Here is an 18,530-nt window from a genome sequence, read left to right on the forward strand (position 1 = left end):
CCAAGCTCACCGATTAAGGAGAACCGTGGAACTTCAGAGCTGGGAGGAAGTAATGAATGGAATTCATGGCTTTCTCCCTAAGATCCTTTAGTCTTGCAAGTTAAATTAATCTTTTTTTTAATTTTATTTTTTCTTATTCTAATTTTTTTAAACTTTTTCTCTTTTCTCTTTTAACGTTTTTTAACGACTTTATCTTAACAATACCTTTCTAAAAAAAAAAAATCTTTTTAAACCTTCATTATTATAGTCATTTTTTATCCTTCATTGTATTTAACCTTATTTTTTGTATACATATAGGGTTTTTCTTTCCCAAAAAATTTTGGGATACAATTTCTTCTAATGGATCAAAATATACTCTAAATCTAGCACAGGGCTTTGTTCTAGTTTCCAGCCTGAGCATATTCTCACCACTTTTTTTTTTTTTCTTTCCTTTTCCAACCAACTTATCTTATGAATTCCTTTTCTTGATTTTTTTTTAAATTTTCATCTTTACAGTCTTATCCCATTCCTTTATTGAGTTTACGTTTATTTTTGTATTTATATAAGTTTTTCTTTCTTTAAAATTTTGGGAGGTAGTTTCTTCTAAGAGACCAAAATGCACCCAAAATCAAATGGGTGACTCTTTTCTATTCACCAGTCTAATATATCTATATCTATATCTATATCTATATCTATATCTATATATCTATATCTTTTTTTTTTCTTTTTACCCCCTTTCTTCTCCCAATTTGGGGTCTCTTCTGATTTGGTTAGCATATATTTTTCTGGGGTCTTTGCTACCCTTTTAGTATTTTATTCTCTTGTTCATATATTCATATCTGGATAAAATGACAAGGTGGAAAACTAACAACAAAAAAAAGAACAAGAGGCAGTATTGAAGGCTAGGGACCTAATCAATATGGACATTGGTAATATGTCAGATCTAGACTTCAGAATAATGATTCTCAAGGTGAGAGCTGGTCTCCAAAAAGGCATGGAGGATATTAGAGAAACCTGTCTGGAGTAATAAAAGACCTTTATGGAGAAATAAAATCAAAAAAGCTATTAATGATGTGCAATAAAAAATGGAAGCTCTTACTGCTAGGATAAATGAGGCAGAAGAGAGAATTAGTGGTAATAGAAGACCAAATGACGGAGAATAAAGAAGCTGAGCAAAAGAGAGACAAACAACTGGCCATGAGGGGGGAATTTGGGAGAAAAGTGATACCATAAGATGAAACAATATTAGAATAATAGGGATTCCAGAAGAAGAAGAAAGAGAGGGGGCAGAAGGTATATTGGAGTGAATTATAGTAGACAATTCCCCTAATACGGCAAAGGGAACAAGCATCAAAATTCAGGAGGCACAGAGAACCCCTCTCAAAATCAATAAAAATAGGTTGACACCCCGTCATCTTATAGTAAAACTTACAAGTCTTAGTGACAAAGAGAAAATCCTGAAAGCAGCTTGGGACAAGAAGTCTGTAACATACAATGGTAAAAGTATGAGATTGGCAGCAGACTTATCTACAGAGACCTGGCAGTCCAGAAAGAACTGACATGATGTATTCAGAGCACTAAATAAAAAATATGCAGCCAAGAATACTATATCCAGCTAGGCTATCATTGAAAATAGGAGAGATAAAAAGCTTCCAGGACAAACAAAAACTAAAAGAATTTGCAAACACCAAACCAGCCCTACAAGAAGTATTGAAAGGGGTCTTCTAAGCAGAGAGAGAGACTAAAAGTAGCAGACCAGAAAGGAACAGAAACAATATACAGTAACAGTCACCTGCTCCTTACAGGCAGTACAACAGCATTAAATTCTTATCTTTCAATAGTTACCCTGAATGTAAATGGGCTAAATGCCCCAATCAAAAGACCACAGGGTATCAGAATGGACAAAAAAACAAAACCCATCAATATGCTGTCTAAAAAAAACCTCATTTTACACCCAAAGACACCTCCAGATTTAAAATGAGGGGGTGGAAAAAAATTTACCATGCTAATGGACATCAAAAGAAAGCTGGGGGGTGGCAATTCTTAGATAAATTATATTTTAAGCCAAAGACTATAATAAGAGATGAGGAAGGACACTATATCATAATCAAAGAGTCTGTCCAACAAAAGGATCTAATAATTGTAAATATCTATGCCCCTAACATGGGAGCAGCCAACTATATAAACCAATTAATAACAAAATCAAAGAAACACGTCAACAATAATACAATAAAATAGGGGACTTTAACACCCCCCTCACTGAAACGGACAGATCATCCAAGAAAAAGATCAACAAGCAAATAAAGACCTTAAATGACACACTGGACCAGATGGACATCACAGATATATTCAGAACATTCCATCCCAAAGCACAGAATATACATTCTTCTCTAGTGCACATGGAACACTCTCCAGAATAGATCCCATCCTGGGTCACAAATCAGGTCTCAACTGGTACCAAAAGACTGGGATCATTCCCTGCACATTTTCAGACCACAATGCTCTAAAACTAGAACTCAGTCACAAGAGGAAAGTTGAAAAGAACTCAAATACATGGAGACTGAAGAGCATCCTACTAAAGAATGAATGGGTCAACCAGGAAATTAAAGAAGAATTGAAAAAATTCATGGAAACAAATGATAGTGTAAACAAAACGGTTCAAAATCTGTGGGACACAGCAAAGGAAGTTCTGAGAGGAAAGTATATAGTGATACAAGCCTTTCTCAAGAAACAAGAAAGTTCTCAAGTATGCAACCTAACCCTACCCCTAAAGGAGCCGGAGAAAGAACAGCAAAGAAAGCCAAAACCCAGCAGAAGAGAAATCATAAAGATCAGAGCAGAGATCAATGAAATAGAAACCAAAAAAAAAAAAAAAAAAAAAAAAAAAAAAAACTGTAGAACAAATCAACGAAACTAGGAGCTGGTTCTTTGAAAGAATTCAGAAGACTGATAACCCCCTGGAGAGACTTATCAAAAAGAAAAGAGAAAGGACCCAAATTAATAAAATCATGAATGAAAGAGGAGAGATCACAACCAACACCAAAGAAATACAAACAATTATAAGAACATATTATGAACAACTTTAAGGCAACAAATTTGACAATCTGGAAGAAATGAATGCTTTCCTAGACACATATAGGCTCCCAAATCTGAACCAGGAAGAAATAGAAAACCTGAACAGACCCATAACCAGTAAGGAGATTGAAGCAGTCATCAAAAATCTCCCAAAAAACAAGAGCCCAGGGCCAGACAACTTCCCAGGGGAATTCTACCAAACAGTTAAAGAAGAATTAACACCTATTCTCCTGAAACTGTTCCAAAAAATAGAAATGGAAGGAAAACTTTCAAACTCATTTTATGAGGCCAGCATTACCTTGAGCCCAAAACCAGAAAAAGACCCCATCAAAAACTAGAATTACAGACCAATATCCTTCATGAACACAGATGCAAAAATTCTCACCAAAATACTAGCCAATAGGATCCAACAGTACATTAAAAGGATCATTCACCATGACGAAGTGGGATTTATTCCCGGGCTGCAAGGTTGGTTCAACATCCACAAATCAATCAATGTGATACAATACATTAATAAAAGAAGAACCATATGATACTCTCAATAGATACTGAAAAAGCATTTGACAAAATACAGCATCCTTTCTTGATCAAAACTCTTCACAGTGTAGGGATAGAGGGTACAAACCTCAATATCATCAAAGCCATCTATGAAAAACCCACAGCAAATACCATTCTCAATGGAGAAAAACTGAGAGCTTTTCTGCCAAGGTCAGGAACACAGCAGGGATGTCCATTATCACCACTGCTATTCAACATAGCACTAGAAGTCCTAGCCTCAGCAATCAGACAACAAAAAGAAATCAAAGGCATCCAAATTGGCAAAGAAGAAGTCAAACTCTCACTCTTTGAAGATGATATGATACTTTATGTGGAAAACCCAAAAGAATCCACTTTAAAACTGCTAGAACTCATACAGGATAGAAAATCAATGCACAGAATTCAGTTGTATTTCTATACACCAACAACAAGACAGAGAAAACAGAAATTAAGGAGTCGATCCCATTTACAATTGCAACCAAAACCATAAGATACTTAGGAATAAATCTAACCAAAGAGACAAAAATCTGTACTCAGAAAACTATGATGTACTCATGAAAGAAATTGAGGAAGACACAAAGAAATGGAAAAATTTTCCATGCTCATTGTTTAGAAGAACAAATATTGTGAAAATGTCTATGCTACCTAAAGCAACCTACACATTCAATGCAATCCCTATCAAAATACCATCAATTTTTTTCAAAGATATGGAACAAATAACCCTACAGTTTATATGGAACCAGAAAAGACCCTGAATAGCCAGAGGAATGTGGAAAAAGAAAGCCAAAGTTGGTGGCATCACAATTCCAGACTTCAAGCTCTATTACAAAGCTGTCATCATCAAGACAGTATGGTACTGGCACAAAAACAGACACATAGATCAATGGAACAGAATAGAGAGCCCAGAAATAGACACTCAACTCTATGTTCAACTAATCTTTGACAAAGCAGGAAAGAATGCCCAAAAGAAAAAAAGACAGTCTCTTCAACAAATGATGTTGGGAAAATTGGACAGCCACATGCAGAAAAATGAAACTGAACCATTTCCTTACACGACACACGGAAATAGACTCAAAATGGATGAAAGACCTTGATATGAGAAGGGAATCCATCAAAATCCTTGAGGAGAACACAGGCAGCAACCTTTTCGATCTCATCCACAGCAACCTCTTCGACCTCAGCCGCAGCAACTTCTTCCTAGCAAACGAACTGCAGTTATTGACTGAAGAACTTCTTAAATAGGAAGACTCCTTACTTTTTACAAAATTGAAATTAAATAATTTTCCCCTGAATTGGTTGAAATTTTAGGTGGCTTACTTACAGTTGCATATCAAATAAAATATAGCTTGGATAAACCAAAATTGATAAAAGTATCTGAAGTGTTCCTTTTATTTGATATTAAATTAATATTCTTTGATTGAAGATGAGTGTCTGTAAGTCCAAAGCAGTTCATGAAATGACCTTGAGTTTGCAACCAGTGAATACTTAGTGTCTTGCAAGACTAAAAGGTTCTGGAATGCAGGTACCAGCAAGGGAACAGGGAAAAGTAGGTCAGTAACTATGACTTTTAAGAATACTACCAACAAATGGAGTAAGAATGTAGGTTAGCTGTGACAAATTATGGGAAATGATCATGTGGACAAATGGCCTGTATAAAGTATGTTAGTGAAAGCAAGATTCCCTACCAATTCCACTTCAGTTGTAAACGTTTCCAGTTGCACAGTTTAGCCCAGGAAGAAAAACAAAATAGTACAATATAATGGAGTCAAATTTTTGAGGAGAAAATATTTCATCTTTTTTATCTGAACTCGATACCAAAGGGGAAAAAAAAAAAAAAGGAAAGTAAAAAGAAAAAAAAACATTGTGTAGCTTTCCTAAGAGTTCTGTTATCATGTTTCCAGATAAGTCTTACTTAAAGTCTTACTTACTTTAAAAAAATCACTTTTATTTTCAGGTTCCCCTCCCATCACAGGTTAGTAAATATAAATCAGCATGTAGTTCATTCAATATGATTTATATTTTTTTCTTAGTATACCTTTGAAACTACTTTTTAAAAGGAAAAGTATTTCTTTTTTGTTTAATTGAGATTTTATGGCATTTAGGGTATAATGCCAACAATTAATGTTCATCTAACTTTTGCAATAAAACTTTAATCTGTGATTTTTTAAAATAACACACATTGTTAAAATCACTGCATTATATTTAATACAGTTTCTACCTATATGACCCAGTACACCCCCCTAAATGTTATATCATCTTTTTCTGACATAAGATTTTACAGTTATAATAACCTGTCCCACATACAATGACTTCTAAGGGAATCTTTCTGAAACACAACTGTAAATGACTCAGCTGTACAGTGTGTGACTTTCCCTGTACACTGTTTAGTAAAAGGGATGATCACTGGGCAAAGGTTAGTCCAAGCCCTCCATGACTGGAGGAAAAAAAAAAAAGGGGGAGAGGTCAGCTCCAACAAATGCTTTCTCTCTCTCTAGAACATTTACCAGGTAGAGGTGGAGTATCAGAGTATTACCAATAAGAATTCCTTGATTTTGACTTGGAGCTGACCAGGCAAACTAAATATCCATGTTCTGAAACATAAATAATTATGTAAGAGGATGAGTAATCAACAGGTAGCTAATCATTTAACAGATAGAGGATATGTGCTGGATAAAAGCCAAAATGGACAAAAAAGTCTACTCTCCAGGGTTCTGACAAATTTTAACACATGTCTATTCTTACTATAAGCATATTTTTCTTGAACTTGAGTGGAGCTATTCCTTAATACCAACAAAACCCTGCTTAAAATAGACCATTCTAAGCAAATGTGAACCTATCCATAAAAATCATTACCCTTTCTATTTCAAGAAGATATTTCTAAACATTCTGCTGTTCATTCACATAATGGCAAAATCTGATGGATTTGCCTAAGTCCTTTCAATCCTGTTATATATATTAACCTGTCACCTGGACAGCCCCCCCTTTTTATCATTCTCTTTTAATTTTTACAATAACTGTCTATTTTGCACCCTCTTTTCTGTTGGTGGTTGAGCACTGGATTTTCCTTTTCAGGATAATTTGCTCCATCTCCTACATCTCTCTCTCTATTTTTCATTCTATTGTTTGTTTGCCATTTTTCTGTTTCGTTAATGAGGACTATATATATCACAAAGTCTAAGGCTGTGATTCAGGAAACAGAATTTAGTCCTTCTTACAAATATGAGACCTGGGGAAAATCACTTCACTTTTTGAAAGCCAGTTTTCTCATCTAGAAAAGCCTACAGTCTCTTCAACAAATGGTATTAGGAAAATTGGACAGCCACATGCAGAAAAATGAAACTGAACCATTTCCTTACAACACACACAAAAATAGACTCAAAATGGATGAAAGACCTCAATGTGAGACAGGAACCATCAAAATCCTTGAGGAGAACACAGGCAGCAACCTCTTTGACCTCAGCCACAGCAACTTCTTCCTAGAAACATCACCAAAGGCAAGGGAAGCAAGGGCAAAAATGAACTATTGGGACTTCATCAAGATTAAAAGCTTTCGCACAGCAAAGGAAACAGTTAACAAAACCAAAAGACAACTGACAGAATGGGAGAAGATATTTGCATATGACATATCAGATAAAGAGCTAGTATCCAAAATCTATAAAGAAACTATCAAACTCAACACCTAAAGAACAAATAATCCAATCAAGAAATGGGCAGAAGACATGAACAGACATTTCTGCAAAGAAGACATCCAGATGGCCAACAGACACATGAAAAAGTACTCCACATCACTCGGCATCAGGGAAATACAAATCAAAACCACAATGAGATACCATCTCACACCAGTCAGAATGGCTAAAATTAACAAGTCAGGAAATGACAGATGCTGGCAATGTTGCAGAGAAAGGGGAACCCTCCTACACTGTTGGTCGGAATGCAAGATGGTGCAGCCACTCTGGAAAACAGCATGGAGGTTCCTCAAAAAGTTGAAAATTGAGCTACCCTACAACACAGCAATCGCACTACTGTGTATTTATCCTAAAGATACAAATGTAGTGATCCAAAGGGCACATGCACCCTAACGTTTATAGCAGCAAAGTCCACAATAGCCAAACTATGGAAAGAACCTAGGTGTCCATCAAGAGATGAGTGGATAAGGAAGATGTGGTATACGGTGGAATACTATGGAGCCATCAAAAGAAAAGAAATCTTGCCATTTGCAACCACATGGATGGAACTAGAGGGTATTATGCTGAGTGAAATAAGTCAATCAGAGAAAGACAAATATCATATGATCTCCCTGACATGAGGGATTTGAGAGGCAGAGTGGGGGGGTTTGGGGGGTAGGGAAGGAAAAAATGAAACAAGATGGGATTGGGAGGGAGACAAACCGTAAGAGACTCTAAATCTCACAAAACAAACTGAGGGTTGCTGGGGAGAGGAGGGTTATGGAGAGGGTGGTTGGGTTATGGACATTGGGGAGGGTATGTGATATGGTGAGCACTGTGAAGTGTATAAGCCTGACGATTCACTGACCTGTACCCCTGGGGTAAATAATACATCATATGTAAATAAAAATAATTAATAAAAAATAACAAAAATTTAAAAATAATTTCGCTGCAAGTTTATAAATAAAGGAAACAAAAGCATAGAGGGGAGTCTATTCTTTCAAGATGGTGGGCAGTAAATACGGGGAGAGTAAAGTTGGTAAACAGGCATAGAACACTTTCATAAAAATTTACTTTTCAAGTTAACAGTATTTTTATGTGTTATTTTAATGCACTTTTATAACAGTGCCAATACTACTCTTTCCAATTTATAAATGCATAAATGGAAGCTCATGATATAATGGCTTTAAGATACATTTCTTCTTTGAACATACCCTGATTCATCAATGTTGCTCTACAATAGCCAAGAATTAAAGATATTTTCTAAATGTGGTCTGATCAGTGCAGAAGCAAGTGACTCTACCAGGTCCACTGATTTTACGACTAACACATCTGATAATTTGTTCTAGAGTGAAGAGAGTGTGGTGGGGGTAGGCAGGGGCGGGGATCAAAGAAGTTGAGTATGTGGAGGAATAAGCAGCTAAGCCTGCCTAGAAGAGTCAATGATAGCTTCAGAGAGGAAATAAGGTTGGCTCGAAATGAGGTTTGAAAGGCAAGGTATAATATTCTGGGGAGACAAACAATGGGGTTTTCATTCTAGGCACAGGGAGTAACACAACCAGAAACACTGTCTGTTTGGGCATGCTTTCATACTGCATAGAATTACAAGGACAGGAACAAAGGGACAAATGGGAATAAGATCAGAAAGGTAGATAGAAGAATGACCATTATTATCTCGGGGATTCGGATATGATTCTACAGGCAATTGATCAACAAAATAATAACACATTTTATGTCCAGGAAAATATCTGTGTATTCAGTATAAGTTAAAAAGGAATAAAATCATACATAATAGACATGCTTTTAGCTAAAATAAAATATCCACATAAGTTTCAGTAGCTTTTAAGTTAAAAAGACAGTTTATTACTTTTGTAATTTTTACTCCTTGTCAGAAACATAGTCACACACTTTTGTGAGATAGAATGGTCTTTTTCATTAAGTTATGTGTGATATAGAAGAGTCAACAGGTGCCCAAATTGAGTGCTTGTGGTTAGGATCACTTTCAAATTTATTTTGGCATAATATTTCCAGCAAAAAATTCTAAGTCAGTTAATTGAAAAAAAAATGTCAAACTTCTATTAGAGGTTATTTATTGCAGGCTGTATACTATGATTTCTTTGCTTCCAATTTCTTGTCAAATGAAAAGCCATATCTTAGTCTCTCCTGAGCAATTTTTAGTTTTAGCTTCTATAGTACAGATGTCTACCGCATATTCTAAAATTGGGATCCCTACCAAGAACAACTGGAAACCATGGTAAGGAAAGAAAATACACAACAATATGCATGAAAAGAGAATTTTTTCTCTCTTAGTTTTAATGTTCTTTAAGACAGCATGCTGATTTCCTCTGATGTGAGAACTTTCCTCAAAGACACTAAATTTAGAGTCTTTAAACAATATTCTTTTCTACGAAATTCTTATAAAACATTCATTGTTGAGATTTTAAAAGTATAGGCTAATAAGTAGTTTCAGACAATAACAGAACAAAGCTACTCATTTTATATTTGGAATATGAGACTAAAATGTTTTTGTGCAATCCAATGTTAGGGATTACACTGTTTTGGTTTTTTTTTTTTACTTGATAGAAGTATAATTTATAGTATTTGTATGTAGATTAATTGTGATTGTTTCATGTTTTATTGTCAAATTTCCTTGGCTAATAAAGCCATAGATAATGAAGCTGGCAGAAGAGATCATTTTCTAGAGTTTTCAAGGTCAATATGTCAATTAAGATCTGTGGGCTAATTCATTAGTACCGGAAAAAAATGAACATGCTGAGCAACAAGAGATTGCAAGTCTGGGATATCAAACATCTGTATTGACTTATGACAGCCTCAAGTCCTCTCTTTTGTGAAGTGATTTAGAGAGGCAAATTACTTTTTCACTAATTTGACAAAGATGAGACTTTTTAAAACTTCATAATATAGGCTCAAAGATGCTGCATCATATAAATCAGTGAACCATGATACATATATTGAACCAAATTCTCCAAGTACATAAGTTTTCCATGTCATTTAGAAATAGCATGAATTCATTTCGATTCATTCATTTGACAAAGATTTATAATTTACTGAATATGTACTCTGCACAAATTCTATGTTAGCCACGTGGGAGGGGGAAAAAAGACGTATCCACTGTCTTCAGTCTCAAATACCCTACAGAGATAGGTATTAAACAATTGGGTACACAGTTGTTAATTATAGCTGCCACAAGTCTCACAAAGGGAAAGTTATGCAAGATGTGAGAGCATACAATTGTTATATAGCAGCTTCAAAATGAGAAAAACATGGCCTGAACATATTCATGGACTATACAGACATAATTTTATAATTAAATATAACTGAATAAGGATTTATTGAGAACCTAATGTATTCCATTCATTCTGTGGGGGTTAAGGATATAAGGAAGTCATACATTGTAATTGGGGAAACAGACATAGGCACAGCAAACTGCTAAAAGCTATAGATAGAAGAGTGGCTAGAGGTTAAAAAAATGCTTTGGAGAGAGGACTCATTCATTCATTTATTAAAATATTTGTTGAATACTCACTATTTTTCCAACATTGTGGTTGGTGTTAGGGATATATGTCAATAAAACATAACCCCTGTCTGTAAAGGACTCACTTTCTAGAGAGTTTTCTAAACAGGACTCACTTTCTAGAGCAGTGGTCTAAACCAGGGTGGTTTTACCCTCAGGGGACATATGGCAAAGTTTGGAGATATTTTTCTTTGTCACAACTGGGGAGGGGACACTACCTTCATCTACTAGGTAGAGGCCAGAGGTACTATTACACATCCTACAATAAATAGAACAGTAGCCCCCATGAAAAATAATTAAACATCCCAAAATACCAATATTGCCAAGACAGGTAAACCCTTTAGAGTCACAGAGAAATAAGTAATCAATTACAATTCAGTAGTATTAGTGATGAATGGGGATATGCTTTAAAAGACTGAGAAAAGTAAAGGATAGACTATGACATGTCAAGGAGAGTAGGCAAGAAAAATCATTTCACTTGGTACACTATTATTGAAAATTATGGTGAGATACTGGGAAAAGGATAGAAAGATTAATAAAGAATGGATATGAGAGAGTATTTGAAAGATAAAATAATTATTAAGTTATTCAGCAATTATATGATGAAAGTTTGGGAGGAGAAAGAGTTGAAGCAGATGGAAGAGACAATGATTTCCTTAAAATTTGTTTCATTTGGGTGGTATTAATGTTCACATATACTGGAATGAAGGAAAAAGAACAAGTTTTGAAAGATATTAATAATGATAACAAAAAATAATATTTTCATGTTATATGTCAGACAGTGTGCTAGACACAGAAAACTATTAAATTTGTCATAACCCTTGATAGGGAGATAGAGCTATTTAAATAGGTACTGTTACCCCTAGTTTTTAAGACAGGATAAGAGAGATTAAATAAATTATTCAAGGTCACATCACTCATTAGAGGCAATATCCAGACTCCAACTGAGACTTACCTTCTAAAGCCAATGTTGTCAACCTCTATGCTCTATATGATAAGAACAGACTATAGACAACCCGGTGGAATTTTCACAGTTTGGATCCAATTTGCCTAGGTTCTTCAAAAAGCAAAACCTGGCATAAAAGCTTGTATACTACCAGTTTATTAGGAAGGACAATTCCAAAGAAGCAGAAGTGAAGAGAAATTTGGGTGAGTCAAGGATGTACAGAGAACAAATATTCAGTATTACGTTAAACACACTTGATCTCTTGATTGTAGGACAGTCTTCTAAGAGGGCATTTGAACTATCATATTTCAGACTAGTCCATGTGGAGGATGAAATGGAGAATACTCACCAACTCTCAGCAACATTAAATATTTGCTCCAAAAGCTTTAGCTCCCTGTCTTTCCTAGTTTGCTCATGCAAAGATAGAAGTGGGCCTCAGTGGCAACAGAGATGTCTTGTGGCAGGATGCAAGAAAGATTCAGCATGAATGGAAAAGGCACTGATGAATTGTTGGTTACACAATCACAAGGAAGCTAATGCAAAATAAGAGGCCAAGTTCCTGAGACAAGTACGATTGGGAACTATGCAATGGTATGTAAGAAATAGCTGATATATCTGTTCTCTAAATATTATCAGCTTTGTTGTTCTCTTATGTTATTTTCCCTTCCGGTGTCTTAATTTCTACAAAATGGAGAAAACCACAGTACCTATTGAGGAGTGCTGTGGGGATTAAAAGGATTTAATATTATCAATCATTTAAAACAGTAACAATATAAGCATCAAATGCACTTATCATTTGTTACTGACATCATCACCATCATTGTTGTTGAGAAGGAGAAAATCACCCCCTTAATATCCAGGAATTGGCTGACACTAACACCAAGGCCTGGGTACTGTTAGAAGCTGGCCTGGCACTCACAGCTAAGAATATAATGTTCTCTTATTGAATATAAACAATCTAACTAAAAACATGAGGCTCCAACAATGTCACTTTGTGACCATGTTGAAGTGAGACAAAAAACAAAACCTTCATTTATTAAATAGGGAGTGCAATAGTCAGTATTCAAAAGAGTATTTGAGAAAATGGGTAAAATAGAAGACAGATTACATTGGGCAAATTGATGAGTAGGAGATGGGGAATTCAGTCATTTTTAAAGTATAAATGTGAATAGGACAGAGATGGAAATTTAACTTGGGGAAATGTAAGGTTGCAGGAGAGATTACTTAACGACAGGGAAAAGTAAACATTTTAGTTTGCTTTAAGAAAGGGTCCATGGGAAAGATGTGTTTGAAGATCCAAGAGAGTGAGGAGAAATTTGATGAATGTAGTTCCTAGAGTACATAGAAGAAAGAGATATCAAGAACATAGTTGGAGAACTAACCCTGAAAAGGAAAAGGTATTTCACTCTCTGAAATTGGAGGAGAAAGGGAGATAAATAGTATTGCCCAATGTGAGGGATCTGTGATAGATGCTAAAGGGAGAAGTCAGTAAGAAATTTTATCACTGATGACTTGTTTTCTCAGTCAGGAAATAATCCAAGACATCTGTTGAGGGTAAGGGTTAGTAGCTTGGTAACACTGGAAGAGCCACAACAAAAAGAGAAGTGGAACCAATAGAAAGGAAAGAACAAGGTATCAGGCACTATTAAGAATCCAGTTAACACTTCCTTTCATGGGTGGCAGTGAGAGCAGATAGTGCACCCTGAAGGCCTCAGGCACATTGTGAGAGTACAAGGTGGTGTGGCGAAGCCTGCCCACCTCCAAAAGGCACACTCCTATCTTCTATCCAAGTGAATCTTTGCTCCTAATCATGGCATTGCCAAGTTTCACTTCTGGTACTTTGCATCTCAGCTGAAGACTGAAGTCTTCAGGGGAAATTATCTATAAATTGTCTGCCTATGGACAGGTGTTGAAGAAATCCACCTTGTGGGTGAAGAACTTCGGCACCTGACTATGCTATGACTCTGGAAGTGGCAACCACAACATGTACTGAGAGGACCAGGACCTGACCACTGCAGGAAGTGTCTCCCAGTGCTACTGACACATGGATGAATGGCACTGTGTCTGGCCCCACTCAATCCAGATCATAATGGTGGAGGAGACTGCAGCCAGCAAGTGCCCACTGGCAGCCAAGCAGTTCCATGACTCCAAGGTCAAATTCCCAATGCCCTGCCAGGTCCTGAGCTGCCAACACAAGCCACGCTTCACCAGCAAGAGGCAGCTTCTTTTACGTGCAGAGCCTCCCTGTCCCTAGGTCTGCCCAAATAAACTCCGTGGAAAAACCAGGGAAAAAAAGAGAGAGAGAGAGAGAGAGAGGGGAAGAATTCAGTTAAGTCAAAAGATTCTATATTCATAACCTTAATGGTCCTGGTCAGTGAGGCTATGTAATGTTTCTCTAGAAGTCCTCAGCAGCTGAGATAAGGAAAAGACAAATCAAATGCTTGGACTGATTCCTTTTCTCAGTGGCAAGTTTTCTGTGGTGTAAGGTTAATTAAGGGAACAAAAGAATAAAAAATCTGAAGAGAGCCCCGTTGAAATAAGCAATGAATATGTCCAGACTTGGTAACAGGTAAGCAAAGCCAGCTACAGACTGACTCATTAATGGAAGTCAAAGTTCTAGGTCACTGGAGGTGCGGGATGGGGTAAGTAGGTGGAGATGCAGGGGAGAGGAAGAATGATGGCTAGGGTAGGTAGCAGTGCCACTGAGGGAACTGGAAAGTTGGAAGGATACAGGGTTTCAGATAATAAGTTTAAGATTTTAGAAACTGAAGAGTTGTAAAGGATAGTGAGATGCATACAATACTCTAGAAATTTGTCCTTGAAGTTGGGCAGTGGTGTGGAGAGAAGTACCAGAGAAAAGTTCCAAGACCCTAGCTGCCATAAAAGGTATTAAATATTAATGAGACAAATTTTGAAAAAATTACCAAATATTAGTTACTCAATTTTCTCAGGGAATGTAAGAGTCCTAGTATACTATAAAAAGAAAGAAGAAAAAGAAAACCCTTTTAATGTTTCATATTATAATTCAGAAAATTTACACTACTGTATGATAAGTTTTATACAGTACATACTGTATGATAAGTTTCATACAGTGAGAATTATTTTTACAGAATGCTTATTTGCCACACATAGACATTATGAATAAATTTGCTGGTATCTACTGATACAACTTTAAAACATATTCAAAAGATTTAAGAAGCTACATTGCTAAAAGAACAGTATATAATTCTTATGCCACTTTTCTATGTATGAAATTCCTTTTTTTTTACTTTTAAGATTTTATTTATTAGTCAGAGAGAAGGGGAGGGGGAAAGAGAGAGAGAGAGAGTGAGAGGCAGAGGGAGAAACAGGTTTCCAGCTGAGCAAGGAGCCTGATGTGGGACTCAATCCCAGGACCCTGGGATCATGACCTGAGACAAAGGCAGCTGCTTAACCAACTGAGCCACCCAGGCATCCCTGTGTATCAAGTTCTTAATAGGAAAAGTAACTGGACAAATCTAGTGACCCTAGTAAATATTTGGTACTTACACTGAAGCTTTACTTAGCCCTGAAAAGAAATTCAGTATTCTCACTCTTGGTGAAATCTTAAAGAATGACTCATTACACCTAACTGTTCCTCCAAAATGTCTGGCTATTAGAGGTGACTTAGTAGGGCAGAAAATAAAACATACCCATATTTTACTTGCTACAAAGAAGACTGTAAACTGTAATTACGAAATATTAAATCCCATTTCCACAGAGAAAAGTTACCTGATTACATCCCTGAAAAAATATATGTCTTAATTTTTAACATCTTAATTTTGCTACATTTAGTAAGAGCTTATTTTAAGGTTTGCCTTTTTCCTGATGCTGATCATCATACTAGGAGAATAATCAGAACCACTAAGATAAGATGGCAAAGAAATGCCATAAAAAAAAAATACTTAAATAGGCTATATTGGGGGAAAAAAAAACAAACTTGTGTCATCTAGGCAGTCTTATTTGATATGTAGAATATCTTTTACAAAAATTAGGTGATTTTTAGGTGGTGTTTATAACTAAAAGATAGAAAAAGTCAACATGTTTTTAATTTAATTTTTCTTCTGGAATCCCCAGGCAATGTTATAACTGATTATAATTGACTCATTTAACTCATCTGAATTAGTTTTTAATAAGCTACCAAAAGATGGACCAATTTTCTCTAGTTTCTCTTGGGAATTGGAGATAATTAAATGAAGGTGCACTCCTTACTTCAAAGGATATTTTTTGGTTAATTTTTGAGGCCTCTTCCTTCTAATTTTCCTTGGGTCTGTATACCATTATGACCCTAACTCCACCATGGGTGATTAAGAGTTCTACTTGTACATATTCCACTATCAAATATGAATAACTCTTATGTCACAGTTATGATTTACCTGCAAAGCCAAGAACCTTATCAGTTATTACCTAGCATTATACTCTGTTTTATTCACAAACAATTCACTTATTGATTTCATATGTAAGTAATGTTTTATGTTCTTAGCAATTAGATTTCAATCCCGAAATCCTTAGTCTTATCTCTCAATTTCCACATATCTATTGGGATAATCAGAAATTATGAATAGGCCATGTATGAGTACCTACAATTCTGCATGCAATATAAAAGCCACTAATCATGTGCAGCTATTGAGCCCTTGAAGTGTGTCACTAGTCTGAATTGAGATGTGCTGTAAGTTTAGAAGCAGATATTGATGTCTTAGAACAAAAGAGGTAAAATATGTCACTAACTTTTATATGGATTAGATGTTGAAATGCTGATATTTTAATATATTTGTTAAAATAAAACATATGAAAATAATTTTACCAAGTATAGTATAATGGTATGGTTATAAAAACTTAAAAATTACATATATGATTGACATTTCCATTTCCCACTACAATTTTATTGGGCAGTACTGCCTGAGCACAAAGATCAAAATTAGTACACTCAGTAAATGTATCCTACAAAAGAATGCAGATATGGAGAATATTATAGGAAACCCTATTATCTGCCCCACCATTTCTCATGGGTTTTGCTCATTCTTCCTCTTTAAAAATAACCAAGATTTTAAAACAGCTGTTTAAAGGTATGAATGGACAAGAACCAAGTTTTAAAGTGTTTCAGAGTACAATCCAATAATTATATAGTATTTCTATTGCTTACAACATAATGTGTTATTATGTAGAAATAACATTCAAAATAGCTGATGGAGTATGAAGTTGAATAGAAACTCTGTATCTCCTAACTCTAGCATTCTTTACACATTAAAATGGTTATGTAAAAGCAGACCAAAACCAACAACAACAACAAAAAAACTATGGCCACTCACATAGTTACTCTTTTGGTGACAAATGTACAATGATTCCTCATGTAACATTTTATAAGTACCCCACTCCTGTAAATGATGCAGCACTCCCTGGCCGTGAATAATTCATAGAAGAAGAACCAAATACCAAATTTGCTGGGTTATGTGATGTTTACAGTGGCTTTTAAAACTTATCTGCAGAGGGGTGCCTGGGTGGCTCAGTGGGTTAAAGCCTCTGCCTTTGGCTCAGGTCATGATCCCAGGGTTCTGGGATCGAGCCCTGCACCCGGCTCTCTGCTCAGCGGGGAGCCTGCTTCCTCCTCTCTCTCTCTGCCTACTTGTGATCTCTGTCTGTCAAATAAATAAATAAAATCTTTAAAAATAAATAAATAAAAAATAAAACTTATCTGCAGACTTATTCCCATTGCTCTATTTCTTATCATATCTTAGTGGGAGGACAATTACCATGATGGACATAAAACCTGAAACAGTTAAATAATACTGCAAAATGCTCCATAAAATTTAAGTGAAACATGGAATAATTTCTCCATTTCTCTAAGTATGATGACTAACCTTGGGATTCATGGAAACATCAAACCTCTGCTTTAAATAGGGATTTTTTTGAAAGTATGATAATTTTAGCTTTGTAACTACAGATGGCATATAATGATTTAGAAAATTATTGACTTTTGTCAACTCTTTTTCTTATTTCTTCCTCTCATTTTTATTTTCTTGTAATCATCAATAGTATTCTTTTAAAATCATTAAAGAATCAATATTCTTTATGACAAGTTACAAAAAAACAAAGTGAAAATATTTTATTTCTTTTTTTTTTCCCTAAAGATTTTATTTATTTATTTATTTGACACAGAGAGAGAGAGAGAGAGATCTCAAGTAGGCAGAGCAGCAGGCAGAGAGAGAGGGGGAAGCAGGCCCCCCACCAAGCAGAGAGCCCGATGCTGGGCTCGATCCCAGAACCCCAGGATCATGACCTGAGCTTAAGGCAGAGGCTTTAACCCACTGAGCCACCCAGGCACCCCTCTTTTGATTTTTTTAAAGATTTATTAATATGAGAAAGGGAGCAAGACAGTAGGGGGAGGAATAATAGGAGAGGGACAAAGAGAACCTCAAGCAGAATCCACGTTGACTATGGAGACCCCACATGGGGCCTGATCTCACAACCTGAGATCGTGACCTGAGCTGGAACCAAGAGTCAGTCACCCATTTGAGCCACTCAGGCCCCCCTCTTTTTTGATTTTATAATAGAAATAATAATATCAGGTTTAAAATATAATCTTCAATGTCTAAATGTCAATGATGAATTACCACTTCCAAAACTAATTTCTTATTCCTAAAGCTATGAGGATCTAAAACTTTTTTTTTAATACCTATATGGATTTATCTTATCTGTAATTCATACCTACTGATACTAATTTACATTAGAACTACAAAGAACAAGTATAATCTCTCTTACATGTAAACTGAAGTAC

The 18,530-nt window shown here is 35.7% G+C and overlaps 1 pseudogene across 1 annotated transcript; it reads left to right on the forward strand.

The window, feature by feature from the left end:
• Window positions 1-913: 913 nt before the first annotated feature.
• Window positions 914-13,991, forward strand: LOC308343345 (large ribosomal subunit protein eL20-like; annotated as a pseudogene). The gene is made up of 2 exons: window positions 914-949; window positions 13,446-13,991. The product of its transcript is annotated as a large ribosomal subunit protein eL20-like (transcript).
• Window positions 13,992-18,530: the final 4,539 nt, after the last annotated feature.

The sequence above is a fragment of the Martes martes genome (assembly GCF_963455335.1).
Source record: "Martes martes genome assembly, chromosome: 5".
In the NCBI taxonomy this organism is placed as follows: domain Eukaryota; kingdom Metazoa; phylum Chordata; class Mammalia; order Carnivora; family Mustelidae; genus Martes; species Martes martes.